The sequence below is a fragment of the Myotis lucifugus genome, unplaced genomic scaffold (assembly GCF_000147115.1).
Source record: "Myotis lucifugus unplaced genomic scaffold, Myoluc2.0 scaffold_0, whole genome shotgun sequence".
Classification (NCBI taxonomy): domain Eukaryota; kingdom Metazoa; phylum Chordata; class Mammalia; order Chiroptera; family Vespertilionidae; genus Myotis; species Myotis lucifugus.
In genome coordinates this window covers 10,447,452-10,468,854 of record NW_005871048.1, presented here as the reverse complement: position 1 = coordinate 10,468,854, position 21,403 = coordinate 10,447,452, and the positions used below count along the sequence as shown (strand labels likewise).

The window sequence follows — 21,403 nt, the reverse complement described above, 5'->3', positions numbered from 1 at the left end:
TTCATATATTTTATATATATATATATATATATATATATATATATATATATATATTTTAATTCCTATTAGGTTTGTCGGTTTTTCTAGAAAGGATTCACATTATAGGCTTTAGATATGATAAGCAGAGGGCTGGGAATACCTGCTTCTGTGCCCCATCTGTCCATGCTTGGCAAGTCTGATACTGTATTTCTGCTTGTATTCAAGACTGGCTATCACACAGCTGAACTGCAGATGGTCAGAGAGCAGAGCTAACCACACAGAGCTCTGTGTCTTTAAGTTATGGGGACACTGCTTTGTATTTCATTTTATTCTTCATGTGTTTTTTTTCCTGCATCTAGCAAGGAGGAACTATTCCTAAAGTCTATTTAGGGCAGTTAGAATGTGAAATCAGACTCCCTTGAGGAGGAATCACAGACATAGCAGACAGTGTGAACTATAAGCCCTACCACAGGCTTAGACAGAAAAAGATCAAATATCTCTGCCATATGGTGGGAGGATTTTCAGGTCCTGATATTAGAAGTGCTAGCAAGGGGGGATGCCCCTTACAGGGAAGGGGAGAAAGATGTGGAAATAGCCTTTTGGTTACAGATAATTAGCCATTCATGTTGCTGAGTTTCAAAGCCTCCTTTGTCAAGTACATTGAAAATAACACCATATTAGATTTAGATTCACAGGAAAATGAAAAAATAAAGTAAAAATCACTTTAGCAATTCTGTTGTGCTTTTAAAAAAATTGAAGATACAGTACATGTTAAGATAAATGCAAGGAACACAGAGATCAGACAGTAATACACACAGTGGACAGCATTAGCTTGTTAAAGCTATGCATCTCCAAGTATTAGGAAACTGACTACAGTGTACATTATCAACCATAATGGGTGGATTTAAAAACACACAGTCTTCACATACTATGCTATAGTGACCCAGTGCTCCCAATTAGGACTAGAGCCTTAGAACAAGGAACCGGTACTGTAGGTTTGTTCTGTTTAACTAGCATTGTGGAGTTGTCAAGGAATTTCAGAACTGTTTTTCTCGGACAGGTTTTCTAAGAACCCAGACACACATCTTTTATTGGCTTTGGGTTTTTTTGTTATTCTTTTCTTTTTTGATTAGTTAGACTGGAAAGAAATATACAGAAAATAAAGATGTAGGATCTTTTCTAATTTTTCTTTAAGTATTTTACATATTAAAGACATTGGATTACAACTACTTATTTGGAAAATTGTTTTTTAAATAAGTAATTGAACATGAATAAATGCCAACCTAAAAATGTTTAAAGCCAAATATTCCACTTTAATTTATAGAAGGTGATTATTGCAATACTTAGGGTGCATTGCAGGTACCTGTTTGTCAAGCAAGACAAAGGCTTATTATAATATGTTATTATAATATAATATATAATATGTCACAATTTTAAATCTAGGCCTCTGATTTATGTTGAAGACAGTAAAACAAATCTTTCCTACTCTTTTCAGTTTTGTGGAATCTCTAATTAAACCAAGAATTTCTTCTTATTCAATCTCCCTGTTCACAATGAACTTGTATAATTAATCATTGTAAGTTTCCTACTTTTGTTAGATCCTTTTTTAAAAATCCCAACTCATGTTTTCTTTTTTTCATCTAATTTGATTATTGTCTTGAGGCTTGCTGATCTCAGGTCTTCTTTTATAAAAATCACCTACATTAGTGATGGAATTATCTTTCAACCTAACACAACCTCAAGGCAGCAATTGGACAGTTTCTAGGTCTGACCCATTCAGGGGTCATATCTTGGTAGGGTGCTTAAGAACAACACTTGAAAGATTTAATAGCCGATTCAGCGAAGGCTCTGACCAATCAGAATGGAAAATAAGCCATCAGTACTGAAGCAGAGTCCTGGAGGTCCCCTGATGTGCCAGGCACTTGAGTTGCTGAATTGATTGTGGCACATGGAGCTTCCCTTACATACTGGCTAGCCAGGTCGGGGACCTCAGAGCAATGGCTATTTACCAATCTGGACAAAGGCTTTCATTACTTTAACAACTGAAATGGCCATGCAGGTTTATGCTAGCTATAGGTCACCCCTTAGGATGTCTCTGCAGAAATTGATTCCTTCCTCAACTACGTGCAGGAGACCATGGTTCATGAGTGGTTTCCTACCTTGCTACTCCAAGTGCTGGGTGTGCACCAGCAGCATCACCAGCATCATTTGCAGCTGGTTAGCCAGACAGACCCTCAGGCCCTGGCCCTGGCCTTTGGAATCAGAATCTGCATTTTTATCAACATCCCTGGGTGTTCTGTGCACAGATTGAAATTTGAGAAGCTCTGGTCAGCAACAGCATTCTGGCCGGCTGGGCGGGGTGGGTGAGTTTCAGTAGTTCTTAATCCAACCACAGATTAAAAGCATTTGGAAAGCATATGAAAAATACTTGTGACTAGGCCCTATTCCATGAGAATACATATGACGAGGCCTTAGTACATGAGATTTTGATTTCATTTCTCTGAGATGGGGTCCAGACAATTGTAGTATTCTTCAAAATCTTATTAGGCGATTATTGTGTGTAGCCTCGCATAAGAATAATGGTCATCTATATCTGATGTAACTAGAGTAGGCACAATTTGTTTTTATCTGGGGCAAAAAATGTGCAGGGCCACACAGAAAATTTACTTAAGTTTGCCACTAGGCTTGAAAAAAAATCAAAGTTGGCTTCAGTCCTCCCCCCACCCCCACAATAATTATCAGGAAAATTAGGCAACCAGACTCCTCTGAACTTAAGTTTATCTTTATATGTGCTTTTATGCCTAATTTCTTTAACACACAAAACTAAGATTCACCGAAAGAATCTGCTCTTATTTTAGTTAATCAGATAGCATCAGGAATTAAACACTGAGCTCTCCTGGCACACCCAGAGTTCATTCATTTATTTTTTTGTTTATTCATTTATCTGTTTATTTCTTCAATATATAAAAATTAATCTTCTATATACCACCAGCAGTATAACTGATAGAAAGGATCTATTACTTAATGTATAAACTTGGACTTCCCATCTGCTAGCTGCCTCTCTCAGTATGCAAATGTGACCATTTTATTTTCCCTTAAAGATGGAAAGCTAGCCCTGGCTGGTTTTGCTCAGTAGATAGAACTCTGACCTGTAGACTGAAAGGTTCCAGGTTTGCTACTGGTCAAGGGCACATATGGCCCTGGTCTGGGCAAGTGCAGGAGGCAACCAATTGATGTGTCTCTCTCACATCGATGTTTCTCTCTCTGTGTCTCTTCCTTTTCCTTCCACTCTCTCTAATAATCAATGGGAAAATATCCTCAGGTGAGGACTAACAAAAAAAGAGAAAAGATGGAAAACTAGGCTTGGCTGAATATGGAAACTTGTATATTATTTCTTTATACAGAGGAATTATCAAATACTAAAAGACAGTTCTTTAGTACCATACATGTTGTATAGTTGTGTGTGTTGCATACCTATACTTTTAAAATAATGAATATATGAGAGAGATGGTGATTCTAGGCTTTTACTTATACTTTAATTAATTTTATCAATGATAGGATATATTATGGTACCAGAGCTTTTGAGATTAGTAATCACAAGAAGTATAAAAATGATAAAAATGTCTTGAGACCAAGTTGGTGCCACGTTCTTTCAAATTCTGAAGGCCATTTCTCTTCCACACACATACGGAAGTCTGTGTTGACATTGTGTGATTATATAAAAAAGTCATACCCATCCTGAATGGTTTCCTGAATGTAATCTATTCAGTTTAGAGGTTAATTTGTGGTGATAATGTTCTCTTAGGTCAGTGGTTCTCAACCTTCTGGCCCTTTAAATACAGTTCCTCATGTTGTGACCCAACCATAAAATTATTTTCGTTGCTACTTCATAACTGTAATGTTGCTACTGTTATGAATCATAATGTAAATATCTGATATGCAGGATGGTCTTAGGTGACCCCTGTGAAAGGGTCATTCGACCGCCAAAGGGGTCACGACCCACAGGTTGAGAACCGCTGTCTTAGGTGGACTGAGGATTCTGGCTCTCTGTCTCCGATATAGCACCAATTAATAATTAAACATGAAGAATGGAAAGGCTAAATCAGTAACTTCGGTTCCCTCAGAAACATTTAGGCCTCTTTCTCAGACTCATAAGTGACCCTGAAACCACCCCAAATTCCTTCAAAATGACTGCATGACATGCTCAGCCTCTTTTTTTCCCTTTATTCTTCATCCATGCGACATTCAGTTTTTGATTAAACACTGGTTCCCACAAAATATGTCAGCCCTCATTGTAGTTACCATTTACTGAGAGCTTGGTCTTTGCCAGCCACTATAGCAGGCTGTACCTCTAGAATTAAACTTAATCTTTAAAATGCCCTTAAAGTTAGCTATGATAGTTCTCATTTTTCAGAACTAAAACAAAATAAAAATAAAAATGGCTCAGAGAATTTCTCTACATTACGCAGCTATTATTATTAAGTGGCAAAACTGGAATTCATTTGTATTTTTTTGATTCAAAATTTGTCCCATTACTCACGGCCCCTGTGGACAATATTTTTCTTAATTTCTTACATGTAAAGGAAAACAGTGGGTTAGGACTCAGTTGCAAAAATTACCATTTAGTATTTACCTTGAAGGTTCTTTCTTTCTCTTAATGTTGCAGAAGGAATGCCAGGATTCCAATCCGGTTAGTCTCTCCTTGGTTTCAGGAATGTGGTGAATATCAGATAACATGATAACACTAAATATAATCCATTGAGGGAAAGGCCAAGTGTTTGTGGGCGAGAACCTGGCTGAGAAGTCCATTGGCATCCTTTGTGGCATTCAGATGGGGGGGGGGGATGTCAGCTGTGCGTAACAGACCATAGACCGGACCAGGAAGGGGGAAATGTGTGTTCTCATCCCAGCTCCCTGGCATATCAGCTTTGCCTTCTAGGAACCAATCATGTATCTTGCTCTCCTGTGCCTCACTGAGGATGAATGAAGAAGATAAGTGTAAACGTGCTTTGTAAAAGCTTAACGCACACTGCAGGTCAGTGCCTTCGAAGTGCTGCTGTCTGAGAAGTACCTGATCATACGTGTGCTGGGCTCCTCCTCCAGCACACCAGGCCTCCGTTCTGACACGGGGAAATGAGGGCTGTCCTCATCCGCTCCTTCTCCCCAACCTCTCACAGCTAGCCCACCCAAAGTGCAGTCACCTTTCCATCCTGCATACATCAGTTCACCTCGTTCTCTCCGTTCTGTCCCTCATCCCATCTCCCAGCAGCTTACACTTGCAGCCCTGGAGTAAATGGCCCCCGAAATAGTCTCCCTGCAACCATTTGTCCTTCTTGTCAGTCCGTGCTTCTAGCTAGAGCTGGAGTGCACATTTCCTAAGGCAAAACTACTTGGATGACCTTGCTCTCGCGTCCCTCTTAGGATATTTCAAACACACTGACGTTACCTGCCATCTCTGCAGGACCTCAGTGCCAGCTTCCCAGCCCTATGTCGCAACATTCTCCCCTAGACCCTCGGCAGTCCCTTCTCTCTTGAACATACCATGTTTCCTCCCACCACAGGCCTTTAGTCGTGTGTGTTTTTTGGGCCTGGAATGCCCTTCTCGGCCGTATTTATTTGCTAGTTAACTCGTATTCACATGTCTCCTCCCGGATCAGAGTTTCCCCTCTGCCTCAGGGATGTCCTCTCTGACCTGGTTAAGTCATATCTGCTGCTTTTACTCTCATGATACCATTTTCTTTGCCTCACAGCCCTGCATCTATATGTGAGATATTTTTAAATTGACACCTATTGTGCCTTGAGAAAAAGAACTATGTGTGTTTTTTGCTTACTTTGTATTTCTTTGCCAAGCCTGATAGTTTCTCAAGTAGATACATGTTGTATAACTGAATGTATAGGTTAATTTAAGGGCTGCATAAGCCTATTTATAAAGAGCTTTCAGTTTAGGTATGTTGACAAAATTAGCTCATATATGTAAAAAAAAGTTCAAGGTGTTAATAATAAAGCATGATAAGTAACATTGATTTAGCATTTACTGTCTATCAGACATTAGAGGTATCTCATTAATTCTTACAACTAACTTTAGAGGCAGGTGCTTTTCTTTCCCCCTTTTATTAAGGAGGGGGCGGGGAGGTGTTGATGACCTGCTCAGGGTTACACAGCCAGTCAGAGATGGGGCTGTGTTGCATATTTACCGGAAGGGTATTACAAAATTTATGAGAAGCCTGGAGTAGGAGCCTGGAAGCTAGGGTGAGGCTGTAGGAGAAATCAGGTGTCATACTTGGTTTTGCTCTCCCAGGACATTGTCCAGCCCCATGGCTGACTTCAGCCCTCTATTGCCATTGCTGTGAATGATTTCTATATTTGTAGCATACTCTGGAGGTCCTAATTCCTGAGCAGGAGCACCTCATTTGTTTGATGCTAGGTCGTGTGTCTGTCCTATAGCTGTCAGGATGTGTCCAGCCAAGGATCCATAAGTGGGGGATTCCACCAGATTAGAAGGGAGTTCTGAATGGGCAGCTAAACTTTCACATACATCCAATACTTTGCTATGTCTCTCTGTCGCTTGTGCCAACTGCCTACAGACACGCATACGATTGCAGCACCAATATGCAGCCACTGAGCCTGCCAAACAAGCCACACCTCATCGCGCTGCTTTCCAAGGGGCATCAGAGAGCATCCTGTTGGTAACTTCAAAGGCCTCCAGCAGTAGAAGAGAACTGGGCAACCAAATTAAGAACCACCAAGGCCTGGGGATAAGTGTCAAAGGTCTGTTTTTCAGCAGCATGGCACACTGTGAAAAATAATGATCCGGCGTCAGATGATTCTGGCACATTCCTTCCTGACGCTACACCTGGTCTTCACGCAGACCTCCCGTGTGGAAGGTCACAGCAGGGAAATATCCTACTGCACTGGAGTAATCAAGGGCTGCCTTAATGGCCAAAAAATAATAATAATAAGGCAGCATACAGAGCAGAAAAACCCTGAGGAAATTGTAGAGGCAGATGGGTCCAGGCTGTCATATAAAATTCATGCACAGGCCAATTTAATCCCAATGAAGACCAAAAATATTTTCCTATGGCAAGAGAGAGAAGATCCTGTAACCTTGGAGAAAATTCCATGTAAGTGTGTTAAAATTCAATGAAGCAATAGTACCACACTTTGCAACTCCAGACAGCCTCACAAAGAGGATTCCCACCTCAGACACAGAATGACTGCTTCCGAGCACAGGCTGTTTGTGCTTGTTTGCTCACTTCAGGGAGACGGTGGCTTACTCCCTGCCCAAACACTTGCAATCAAGAAAATAACAGTAGAAATGGGTGTTTGTTGACACGTGACTCCCATTGTGCTTAAAAGATTTCCTAAACGTCTTGCTTCTCTTTGACAACCGTTTAAATGAATGCTTTGGTGACAACCAAAATGTGCTATCTAGGGAAACCCTGGCATCTATTAACCTTGGGCTTATTTGAATGTACTTTCTTACTTCATTCTTATACTTTTGTGTTTTCCTGCCTTTGGCCAGCTCTTCACACTTCATGTCATGTCCATGGTATACAGTGTGTTGGCTGAGAAGAAACTAGAAAAATAATATTTTTGATCTATAATTATATCCAAGTAATAATATTTACTTAACATTTATTTTACTTTTCACTGCCACACTAACAGACAGGTGCCACTATTACACCTAATTTAAAGATGAAGAACTTGAGAAGCAGAGATTTAGGTGACTTGGTCTATGTAATTTGTTGAAGCAACTTGACCCAGCTGATAGGTGTTCCACATTCCAAGAGGATCTTAATGGAAGGTGTGTGCTATATCTGCCCTGCCAACTCCACATTGGTCTTTGGAATAACTTACGGTTTCAGAAGAGTCAATGCTTAGGACAGTGATGGCGAACCTATGACACGCGTGTCAGAGGTGACACGCGAACTCATTTTTTTGGTTGATTTTTTCTTTGTTAAATGGCATTTAAATATATAAAATAAATATCAAAAATATAAATCTTTGTTTTACTATGGTTGCAAATATAAAAAAATTCTATATGTGACACAGCACCAGAGTTAAGTTAGGGTTTTTCAAAATGCTGACACGCCGAGCTCAAAAGGTTCACCATCACTGGCTTAGGATGAGAAACAACTGTTTCCACTCGCATCAACTCACTCTGTCACCTTGCCAATTTAAATGTAAGTGACTATGTGTGGAATGAAAGGAGCCTCAACTAACTGGGGATTAGGAGATTTGGCCCTAGTTTCAGCCCTTCTGCTCACTTTCAATGTGAACAACCACTCCCGTTCACAATTTTCTTAACTGTAAGGAAGGGGCAAGGGAACTAATACCAGTATGACAAAATACAGAGCATCCTGAAGTTGAGGACCAAAATAATGAAAGACATGGGACAAGAGTATGGGTTAAAGGAATTAGGAAAGTTTAAGGTGGAGAAGAGAATATGAAAGAAAACAGGGGTGCCTTCAAATATTTGAAAACAGGAGAAGGCTTAAAAGTTTGGCCTGTTTCTTGAGAGGGAAAAATGTATATGGTTGACAGAAAATATACAAGAGCAGATTTCAGTTTAATAAAATAACTTTCCAAATAATGATTAGGGCTGTGCAGGTGTGAGATTAAATGCCTCAAAAGGAAGACTTTTCTAATCCTAGATATGGTCTGAACCTGAAAAGATGAATTCCTGCAATGGGGGTAGTTTTGTTCCACAGGGGACATTTGGCAATGCTCCGAAACATTCTTCGTTGTCACAACTGTGAATGGGAGGAGATCTAACATTTATGGGTGGAGTCCCTGCTGCTGCTGCTAACAACCTACAGCACAGCCTCTGCAACAACAACAAAAATTCAAAGAATTATCTAGCCCCAAATAGAAATAGTGCCAAGCTTGAGAAACCCTGTACTACATGAACTCCAAAGCTGCTTCCAAAATTAGACTCACGGATTTTACATTTTACACAGGACTTTCAAAGATGAAAATGTTAATGTCATCCTTTACATCTAAGCAATTTAAAGAAGCTCCAAAAGCTTAGATTTAAAAAAAAACTTTATATGTCCTTTGTCCAATGGTTGTAGTTCCAGCCATACCCAAGGCTGATTAAAATGACTCAGTTAAATCTGGAGCATCGTTTGTATGTGTTCTTTTAATGCTTGATTCTAGGCTCACTTATTATTTCAGATTTAAGTTCCCATTTATATTAGTCTTAAAATCCATTGCTCAAAATGATTTAACAGAGTTTTATATGTTTATGTTTATTTTTTACGGTATTGTTCCTCTCCCCCTCCCCCCGCCCTCGCTCCCCTCCCCCAGTGTCTTCATATTTACCATGCATATGGTTCCCCTTGGGGCACTTCCTATCACAGGCAATTGTTAGTGATGTGGTGGGTATTGTGGAGATGGTACTAGTTTAGGGAGTAAGGAGACCGGAGACCAGGCCCTGTGGCTGACTGGTATGGCTCTGGACAAGTTACCCAGGATTTATGCCCATTTAGTAAAATTACAGCATAGGTTGTTTATACCTTAAGCTTCTTAAGGTGCTAACATTTTATGGGGAACAAGAAAGCAAAGCATCTATTGAACATTTACAGCATGCAAGGACTTCATATGTTTAATCTTTTAATCCTCACAACAAACCTGTGAAATTGGTATTATTACATCCATTTTTAATTAATGGGGAAGTGTGCTCAAAGGGATTATGTGAGTTGCCCTATAGCACAGAGTTAAATCGTGTTTAGCTTTGATCTAAATGAAAGACAGTTCAAGCACTCTTTCTTCTAGGAAATCATTCTTAATCCCTTAGTCTGGCCTGAATTTCTATCCTGGTGCTGTTTCAGCACCTACCACATTAAGTTGAAATTAAACTGTATATATGTAAATATGGTCTGATAGTCCCGAAAATGCCATTTCCTGGTGCATTATCCTTTATGTCTCCAGCACCATAATAGTGACCAGAACATGGTAGGTGTACTAAAGTTTGTTAACTGAACTGAACTCATTATATCATTCTCCAAAATGTTGTCCAAGGTAAACAGCCTCAAATCAATAGGTCTTGATGACCCTATTAGTACAACAGTTTCAAATTTCCTAACCGCAAGTTGATATTTGTCTTTTGAAAAATGTCTTATTTAGATGATTATCCTTTTCCTTTCAGAGATCCACCTTTTCTCATTCACTACTTGTATTCTCTTTTTCACTTAGAATATTTTTGTCAAGACAGCTCTTATTTCCACATAGTTCTCTTTGTGTCCTTTTAATAGACAAGCAAGCTTGCTCCCCCTGGGATCGAAGGCAAATTTGGCTGCAGAAGCCCCTGCCCTACCAAGTTTCTTGTATCTGTGGGTATCTTCATTCCTGCATCTATTGTTGCCTTTCTTTTCTAGTTTTCTCTCTGTGCTTAAAAATCTTTTAGCATAAAAGCAAAATGTGATGCCTAGCCATTCAGTTTCAGCTGAAGCTGAGTCTACTGGTTAACTGCGGAGGCTGTCTCTGTGGGTCAGTTTCAGCTTTCTTTCTGTGCCTTTCTTCTCATTTAAAGACAGGGACTTACCAGAATGGGAAACTGACCTTCATCCCCAAGAAGGTGACCTAGCTTTCGCTCCACACGCAGGCTGAAAGATCATATTGCCATTTTCCTGAGTTTCAAACAATAAAAGAGCATCCTTCTGGGGATTACCTTTCTAGATAGTATTTTAAGTAGCAGTTGCTGAACAGCAACAACAAAAAAAATCAAACTGATAGACTTTTATAATGGGCAAAATAAGACCCAGGCCATCTGTAATGCAGTGATTAAGAGGGTCTTAGTCCCCAAGACTGCTACCTGCTGAGAAGTGATGTTTTTTGTTTGAACTCTTCTAGGTGGTTGCAGTGAGCCTAATTAATTTTTATAAACAAATGCTCAACATCTGACCTGAATCAAAAAACAACTTTCTAGGGTTCTTCTGTTTTACTAATCTGAATTTTAATAAATAAGAACAGGAGATGTTTGTCCATGATAAAATGCACAATTCAAGGGAAAGAATCATACTCCATATCCACATAAACAATTGCAGAGAATCTGGAAAGTTACTGACCTCAGGAAAAAGGGAGGAAGGAGAGTCTGACTCTACTCCTTGTGTTGATTTTATTTAGAAGCAACTTGTGTGATGACTGGCTAAAGCAAGATAGTCTTGTGACTATTGAGTTCCCTGTGAAGAAGGCATTCAAAAGAGTTCCGCAGTGTAGGAGGCTGTAGGGAATGTAGCATCAGATGGAGAATTGGATTAAAACCCCCCAAGCTTTTTTTCAGCCCCAGGAGTTGATGAGGCTAAATCTCATCAAATAGAGGATAAATCTCAGTTAAAGCCAGAGCAAACCCGGACTGGTATACGAGTACTTTTACTTACTGTTATAATTTCCCCTACGGGTACACTATCTCTGTTTGACTAACCATAATAAGGCCCCAACTCTGTTACTACAGGCAGCAATGTGGTCACTGGGCATGAGTGGGAATAGTCAAAGTAATCACTACGAATATCAATAAGAAACATTATGTTCATAAACGTGTTTATTTGCCTTTGGTTATAATTATTTTGGCTCATCTTAATATTTTGGAATATACTTAAAATAATATTCTAGCCTCCTCAAATGTTTTTATCGTCTTTTTCATCCAAACACATTGCTCCTATTGAGAAAACAATTATTTTATTGTTAAATTGCTACTTCTGATTTAAGGTTAATAGTAATAATAATCTTACTTAATAATAGAAAATTCTTTATTTAAAGAAACAGTCATCCTAAATACAGCAAATGCTTTTTGTAATCCTTCCTTCCTCCCTCCCTCCCTCCCTCCCTCCCTTCCTTCCTTCCTTCCTTCCTTCCTTCCTTCCTTCCTTCCTTCCTTCCTTCTGACAGGATTATATATGTCCCCCATTTTCCCCCTTTGTCCCCCTCCACCTAGCCCCTGCTTCACCCCAGGCCTAGCCCCTGCTTCACCCCAGGCCTTCAATAAGACCTTTGATTTGGGTTTGTATTGCTCAGGATCTTTTTAATTAGTTTGTTTACATGTTTAGAAAAGCCAGGAGTTTAGTTCTGCCTTTACCATGAATAATGTGACTTTTGTTCCAACTTCTAAAAAAACAAGACAAATCATGGTGAATGACACATTTTAAAAAATGATTTGGTTGATATGCAGGAGAAAATATACTTCAGTCCTCGTGTCTTTTTGTTTGTTTGTTTTTGTGTATCTGTGTGTTTTAAGCTTTAGTGTCAAATTGATAAAAAACGAAAAACAATGTGTTAAGGAGTATGGAAAAACACACTGGCTTGATTGCCCTTGCAGACATGATTCCATTCTAAGGCCTCCTCCTATTATGCCACCAAGTTAGCACTACCTCTCACCACCGACCTGGAACAGCCCAGGAATCGGAACGTTACCTATTTTGACCATATCTGTGGAATCCTCAGCTCCTTATACCTCGGAGAACACAAATGCCACTGCTCTATTCTAGTCTTCATTGCACTATTGTTTTTGCAATATTTAGCAGCATGATCACAGGCCATATGTGAAGTAGAGAATTTATTATTCGGTTTGTCAGTCCCTATGTTTAAAGGGTTTATAGGATGCCAAAAATTTTGGCAACAGCCTCTTGTATAATTAATTGCCTCATCCTTCCGAACTAATGGGATGAGTTTGAGGCCAGAGTGAGATTGTTTATAACAAACATTTCCTCCCCTGGTGCTCTTTCAGAATCTGTTGCTTTCATCAGGGTAATTGTGAGGGTAATTTTGTCAGGTCTTTCATAAAAAGGGAAAACATTAAGATCAATATGGAGGAACCAAACAGAGCCTAATCATCTAGAGTAAACTGAATACTCTCCTCTTGTTCTTGTAGTTGAGGAGAGGAAGATAGAAGGGAGGCAAGTGAGGAGCAGAAAAATATAATTTTTAAATTTAATTTATTTTAAAATTGTGCAATAAAGGAATGCCAGTAATATGATAATTAGAAATTTTACATATTTGAGCTGAATTAGGACTTTGGCAGTTTCATTTTTTAAGACAAAATCCTATTTTGGATGAGCATCCTTGTGTTCTTTCTTCCAAATCAGTCTCATTTCATCCCTACAGGCCATTGTTTATATTAAAGTCGAAAAGATCTTATGAAGTTGATTACTTAAACTCAACCTCTTCCTTGGGTCTCTTTTGTGATTCACGTTTGATAGTATATATAATCAGAGCTTCAAAGGGTAGCCTTAGGAAGAGAGAAAATTATCTAGGAATATGTGCAGTGTAAACTAGGGAAGTCATCAAACCTTAGTCAGTTAAGTTTGAGATACAAAATAGAGAGTGAAAATTGCTTCCTCCTGTGGTTGATCCTAAACCAAATACATATCTCTCCCTTATGTTAGGTTATTCGGAAATGCTATTGAAATGTGACAGAAAATTGACTTGGGGTGGTGGGCACACAATGCATTATACAGATGATGTATCATGGAATTGTACACTTGAAACTTATATGATCTTATGAACCAGTATCATCCAAATAAATTTCATTTAAAAAGACAATTTATTTTCAAAACCTGGAAGAAGAAAAAAAGAAAAGTCCATCTCATAAGTCGAAGGTTTTATTGCCACAGTTGAGTCTTCATTCTACCCTTTCATTTCCCATCCATACAGCAGCCCTCACCGCCTTCCTCAACCCCCACCTCTCCAATTGCCTGGTATTTGTAGTTGCTAATAAACCCCCTTCTGTCTTTTCTCTAGTGAGGAAAAAGCTACTTTCTTTCCTAGCGAATTTCTGGTTTCCTCAAAGGATTCATCACACCTGGCTGCACCTCGGCTTTGGGGGGTCAGTCTCATCTCATCCCTCTGTGTCCTCTTTGCCTTGGAATTACCTCTTCTGCCCTGGACCAGGGTTAGTTGTAGTTCCTCAGGATATTGCATCTGTCTGCTCCTGGGGGAGTACCAATAGGAGCCTAGGGCCCCTGTTTTCAGAGCTGGGCTTTGCTGCTGAACTCTGGCTCACCTCATGCTAAACAGTGTTCTTGGAACTCAAGTACCAACCATGCCAGCATTGCCTTGTTTTAGATGAAGTTCTTTTTCTGCTGCACATGACTCTTTATAGAATTGGTAGACAATGTGTCTTGGGGCCTCTTTGTGTGTGGCTTTATGTGTACCTTTTTGTGACTATGTGTGTACCTATTCATGAGCATGTGTATATAAGAGATTCTGCATCTGTGTGTGTGCGTGTGCGTGTGCATGTGTGCATGCATGCACAAGACTTACTCTTTCCTAGTCACCTATTATCATATGTGTCATGCCCCTAAAGTTATACCAATTCTATTTCTCTTTACTCAGAATTTACACTTGATGTCTTATGGGCTCCGAAGATAGTCACTAGCTTATTGACTCCTGCATAGCACAAGTGTAATCCATATTTGAAGTTCTTCCTGATTGTGGATTGTAGCCACCAACTTGAATCACGTGCGTTTTGGGATTTCCTCTAGACTAGTCCTATCAAAAATGTCGTTCATGTACAGATTATGGTCTGTGAACTGAGTATTACTGTTTAATAATGAGATGAGGTGATTACAGCAGAATGCAAACCAGCACACTGCTTCCTTCATCAAAAAAGTTTTGCTATGAGAAAAATGTCAGCTGAACAAAATGCTGAGATATAGTTGACTTACATTCTGGTGCAAGCTTCTTATCCTATCAGGACTGGTAACAAATAGTTCCAGAGCCAGTGCTTTGTGTAGCACTGCTCGAGGAAAACATTCTTCCAACTTGGAAAACCATTTATCTTTTAAGAGAAGCTGGGCCAGGGCTGTGCTTTCACCTCCTCTCCTTGTTTAGTTCTTCCCACCCACACCACATACTTCCCCAGCTTTCTGGGCAGAACACAGCTTCTTAACTCTTGGAGGTCCTCACAAATTTTTCATGTCCCCCCGGAAGCAAGAACTGTCTTCTGAATTAGAAACTTATATTTTCATCTTTTTAACACCACTAAATCAAAAGATAAGATTTTTTATGTAATATAAGAATTGGTTTTATTAATAAATTCATATGTTCCCTTTGCTCTTTCCTGGTCCCTGAATATTACCAGATAATTATTTAAATTTATGTATCTTAAAATTCAGAATGGATTTCTAATCTCAGTTGGAGTTTATAAACTACTGAAATATATGACATTTATTATTCTTACGAGCATTTCAAGATTTAAAAAAAAACTGAGTACTGACTTAAGATTAAGATAAGTCTATCTAAAATTGAAAGTGATTAAAGAGAAAACAGACCTTGTGCATTATAACTACATATATATATATATATATATATATATATATATATATATATATAAGCCTAAGTGACTGTTCGACCATTCAACCGGTAGCTATGACACACACTGATCACCAGGGGGCAGATGCTCAATGCACAAGCATGGAAACATGGAACAGACTGATGAATCTCAGTGGGGAGGGGAGAGGGCGGGAAGAGATTAACCAAAGATCTTATATGCATACTAGAGGCCCAGTGCATGGATTTGTGCACTGGGTGGGAGTCCCTCAGCCTGGACTGCAGAGATCGGGCCAAAACTGGCAGTCTGGCATCCCCCAAGGGTTCTCAGATTGCGAGAGGGGACAGGCCAGGCCACGGGACCTCACTGGTGCACAAATCTGTGCACCAGGCCTGTAGTTAAATATAAAATAGAAGGTACATGTATATTTATGATACTTTGAATCCGTGCATCTGCTCATAGTCTTTGATCCTTGGCATCTTCAATTTTATAACAAGATGACAATATGTCTACAATTTATATATGTCCAGGCAGGATTCATCCACATAAAATTTCATTATTCTGAGCTAAATAAATAAAAGTGCAAAGAGAATTATTCTCCAGTTTATTTCTCTGTAAATATGAAAGCCTGGTAATGTATTAAGCACAAAAACCCATTACTTTGGGTTGTTATTAAATTTATCATTTTAAAGTGAATCTGTCTCTTTGTGCTCTGAAGTCAAACTCTGCATTTTGATTCACATCATTCTTTGGAGGAGATAACTGGGATTTATCATCTGCTTGTTTTTATCTGCTCAGTCTTTTTGTTTCTGCATTGCATAAGACACTTAAGAGCACCGACAACATAGGATCCTTGAGACTAATTTGAGTTGCTAGCAGAAGTCAGTTTGTATAACCCTGAAACTATCTAATTTTGGAACTGGAAACACCATGTCAAGTTGCTCTGACTTCAGGTGGATGGAAATGACCTACTTTCTCTCACACCGGCCTAACATAGTGTGTCTAATGCAGGTAATATTGATGGCTGTGGCTGAAAGAAAGGCTACAGGGCTCCATAGCTAATGGAAAACTCTCTTATCCCCTACACTCATTTTAATTTTCACAGCCGTCACCACTATCGGGAATTGTAAAGATTTCCAAAGCAGAGCCCTGAAATGTTCAATGACTGCAAAATATAGTAATGTACTTCTTCAAAATATATTAATGTACCATCATGGCCAGAATTTTCTCATCCTTTAGGTCTGGCTTACATGTTATTTTTTCTCCCCCAATATTCCTTTCCTGACTAGCCAATCTGATGTTGCCCACCCACTAACCTTTACCCCCTTTCATTTGCTGCTATTTTCTTCAGAGCACTTATTAAAAGGATTGTTTGTTAATTTATTTGCTTATTTTGTGGCTCTGAATAATATAAACTCCGTGAAGGCAGTGAGAATTTTTGTTTGTTTGTTTGTTTGTTTTTTGTTTGTTTTAATCTTCAGAGCCCAATGAAGTGTTTGACTTAAGTACTCTGGCAGCCCGGGAGCCCTCAGGGGATGTTCACCTGCCAGCTTAGGCCCACTCCCTAGGGGATCGGACCTAAAATGGCAGTCAGACATCCCTCTGGAAGCCTAGGAGCCCTGCAGGGAGTGGGCCTAAACCGCAGCCAGACATCCTTAGCACTACTGAGGAGGAGGGAGAGGCTCCTGCCACTTCTGCTGTGCTCACAGCCATCAGCCAGGCTTGTGGCTGAGTGGAGCTCCCCTTGTGGGAGCACACTGATCATCAGGGGGCAGCTCCTGCATTGAGCGTTTGGCCCCTGGTGTCAATGCACATTATTATTACCAGTCATTCCCGGTCATTCTGCCATTAGGGTCAGTTTGCATATTACCCTTTTATTATATAGGATAAATGTGTGTATATATATATGTATACACACACACACACACACACACACATACACACACATACATACATACAGGATGGGGTAAAAGTAGGTTTAAAGTTGTGAGTATGTAAAACAAAGTTTATTCTTCTATCATTTATTAATTATTGTATTATTTTCCATACAAACAACTGTAAACCTACTTTTGCCCCACCCTGTATTTGTAGCTAATCCCCAAAGATTCAAAACTGAGTTTCTTAAGGTCAATATAAAAACTAGATTGATTCCCAGATGGTGTTAATCATTTATTATTTTTATTAGGTTATATTGTCTACCACTATCATTTGCTAATTATAAATTTTATTTTGAGCACTGTCTCTAATAATAATTGATAATTTATTTGTTCATATACTTTGTGCATTCTGTATGTACATGTTTTTAAATGTATCTTTATTGTTGAAAGTATTACAGATGTCCCTTATTTTTCCCTATTGACCCCCTCCACCCCACACCTGCCCACCTCCAAGGCCTTCACAGCATTATTGTCTGTGTCCATGGGTTATGCATATATGCATATAAGTTCTTTGGTTAATCTCTTTTTGACCCCTCTCCTCCCTTTTCCTCTGAGATTGGACAGTCTGGTCATGCTTCTGTGTCTCTGTATCTATTTTTTTCATCAGTTTATTTTGTTCATTATAGTACACATATGAGTGAGATAATGTGATACTTGTCTTTCTCTCACTGGTTTATTTAGCTTAGCATAATACAACCTTTAAGTCTGCAATTAGTATTTAGTAATGATTTCCAGAAGTAATTCCCAACTATCAAGACTTGCTAAAAATTGTGATGCTTTATAATTAAGAAAGAATATTAGATTTGTAACTACACTTTGTTAGCCTCCCCTGCTATTTTGCATCTAATTGTCAGTGGTCTTTTGAAACCATTGATAATACCAGAGTAACTACATTTAATAATTCAAAGACATTCCCCCAGCCTCCCCTACCCCCCAGTGTCTTGTGTCCATGGGTATGCTTATATGCATGCATTACAGTCCTTTGGTTGATCTCTTACCCCCCCAACCCTCCCCAGCCTTCCTACTACATTTTGACAGTCTGTTTAATGCTGCTCTGCCTCTCTATATATTTTTGTTCATCAGTTTATAATGGTCTTTATTATCCATAAATGAGTGAGATCATGTGGTATTTTTCTTTCACCGACTGGCTTATTTCACTTAGCATAATGCTCTCCAGTTCCATCCATGCTGTTGCAAATGGTAAGAATTCCTTCTTTTTTACAGCAGCATAGTATTCCATTGTGTAGATGTACCACAGTTTTCTAATCCATTCATCTCCATTCATCCGTTGATGGGCACTTAGGTTGTTTCCAAATCTTAGCTATGGTAAATTGTGCTGCTATGAACATAGGGATGCATATATCCTTTCTGATTGGTGTTTCTGGTAAAAAATGAGACAAATGTACTACTCGCTATAATATTTTAAGCAATAAAAGAAAAAAGAAAAAAAATAATTCAAAGATATGTTGTTTTGGTTTTAAAATATAGGTGCCAAATCTTTGGCCTAATATTAGCCAAAAAGAAAAACAAAATCAAACAATTAAAGCAGGAAAAGGTTAGTAACTAATCAAATCATAAATTATTCTTTCTATATTTCATAAAATACATGCTATATATGTGTTACGAGTAATAACATAGATCTCAAAGACAGTAAGAAAAAAAAAGATACCTGCCTCCATTATTTGAAATGGTTACAAGTATGAAATATTTCATTCTCATAATTATGTTTAATAATAGCATATGACTGAATATCTTGCCCCAGATCTGACCAATGTCCAAATGCTGTATTGCTTTTGATAAAGGGCAGATTTAGGTAGATTCCATATTCCATTTCACATTGTGTTAAAACCATGACCATCAATTTCAGTAGAGTGCCATATTAGATCTTAATAGTAGCATGATTTTAAAGGTCAGCTATAGCTATGCCCATAAAAATGTTAGGTACCAGGAAATGCTTTGGCTAAGTTAGATTAAGTTAGATTTTCATTTGCTTTTTTTTTAAAGCAAAACTTTTAATCATGTAAAAATACCTTGTCCTGTTCCTCTTTTGTCTTTTGACTAGCTGAATTACTTGCTCATGAAACTTCAATTGCCTTCAGAAATAGTCTATAGAAAAAGTGTTAGATGGGTAGTATAGGAGTGATTCATTATTTGTTATCAATAGTGAAATATTTAAGCTTAATAACCTTCCCCAAATGGTGCAGATACTGGAGTAAAAATTCCCAGGTAGTGAGTCTATTGATGAGTTTCCCATGGTGGCAGATTTCCAATTCTATGTCTTCCCAGCCTCTTCTACAAAATTCTGATCATTTCATTTAAAAAAAGTCAGCCCTAACCGGTTTGGCTCAGTGGATAGAGCATCAGCCTGCGGACTGAAGGGTCCCAGGTTCGATTCCGGTCAAGGGCATGTACCTTGGTTGCGGGCACATCCCCAGTAGGGGGTGTGCAGGAGGCAGTTGATCGATGTTTCTCTCCCATCAATGTTTCTAACTCTCTATCCCTCTCCTTTCCTCTCTGTAAAAAGTCAATAAAATATATTTTAAAAAGTCATATATTGCCAGTCATAATTAAGATTACAGTTATCCTTAATTACCCATGTGCGATCAGATAGCGTATATCTTTATGACTTGAAATTCTTTTTCTAGGACTTAGAGCCCTCCACGCTATTTGCCATAGTTCTAGTGCCTAGAAATGTATTACAAAATAGTCTACAATGTAGAAAAGGTGGATTCATTAACTCAGAGGTGTATTGTTCATACTCAGGCAAAGGAAACCGATAATAAGTTGACACTACTGCTTTTAATAGTAATGATAGTTCTGATCCATAAAAGTTTAAGCAATGCCCTAGCCAGTTTTGCTCAGTGGATAGAGCATCGGCCTGCGGACTGAAGAGTCCCCGGTTTGATTCTGGTCAAGGGCACATGCCTGGGTTATGGGCTTGATCCCCTATAGGGGGCATGCAGGAGGCAGCCAATCAATGATTCCCTCTCATCATTGATGTTTCTATATCTCTCTCCCTTTCCCTCTCTGAAATCAATAAAAACATATATACAAAGAAAAAAGTTTAAGCAAGAATCACTTAAACTGGGGTTTGTGAAGTTAACACCATTTATCATGAGAAGGACTGTATTTATATTGCCTATTGTGTGTGGTTTTTTTTTTTTTTTACAGATGTGTTGAGATGTCATGGCAACAACTTAAACTGGCAACACAAACTTCTTCAAAATAAGTACTTTTCAGAGGAAGCAGTTTATTTCTAGCTTCAGTTGTTTATTATATATATTTAGTAGGGTCACATTAGCACATTGTAACAGTACTCTAGGCAGAAAGGAGACAGCTGGAATTCTTACAGACTTTTTGTCATTTTTAATGTTTCTTTTTGTTTGAGATTAATAGGTAGTTTAGGAGTCTATATAAAGCAATTTCAAAGGGATCACTGGCATGCATGACTTTCAGCAGCTGAGATATAGGAAAAACTGAACATTTTGACATAGTGTTCGGTTGCTATAATGAAACTTAGAACTCCTATATAATCTAATTAACGGTCAAAAATTTTTCACTCTCATTGGCAAACTTGTTTCTCTAATGTTCATCTTGCAACTGGAGATATTTTAATGTAATTGGCCTTTATATCTGCTATAGTTATAGCAGTACTGTACCCAAATGACATCTAGAGAACATGCCTAAAAGTATCCTATCCCTCCATGTCCACATATTTCTTCCTTTTAAATTAGATATGGGGTGAAGTGGGGGAGGGGGGATTGCACATACTGTTGGTGTTCAAAATCTTTTTGGGTTGTAATTTTGTGGCATCTTTTAATTCATCATGCTGTTATTTTAAGAGGGCTACAGATAGCTCTATAAGGATGGAACTATGACAGGTCCACTTGTAGCCGTATTGTCATGAGAAGAAATGTCTACTAGTATATTATCTAGAAGTAAGGCTCCAGGCAAGATATCAGAATTTGGCTTTATTCATTTATTTTGTCTCATTATGTTTGTGTGCTTGTGCATGTGTGTGTGTGCGTGTGTGTTTTGTGTTGATGAGGATATGGTATGGGATGAGTGGGCTTTAGACAGCATGAAGTGGGGAGTTAAAGCAAGGTCAAGGTTGATAAAACATTTCTAGTAGTATATTGTCACATGACTGGAGTATAAATCATGGCCTTTTTAAATGTATTCAATTTTCATTAATTTAGCCAATTCCTACTGAGTGTTA

General features: G+C 38.7%; 1 pseudogene; it reads right to left on the bottom strand.

Annotated features, from left to right (window-relative positions):
* LOC111826476 overlaps positions 1-5,199 on the bottom strand; it is a 20,666-nt pseudogene extending 15,467 nt beyond the window's left edge.
* Between the last annotated feature and the right edge of the window lie 16,204 nt (positions 5,200-21,403).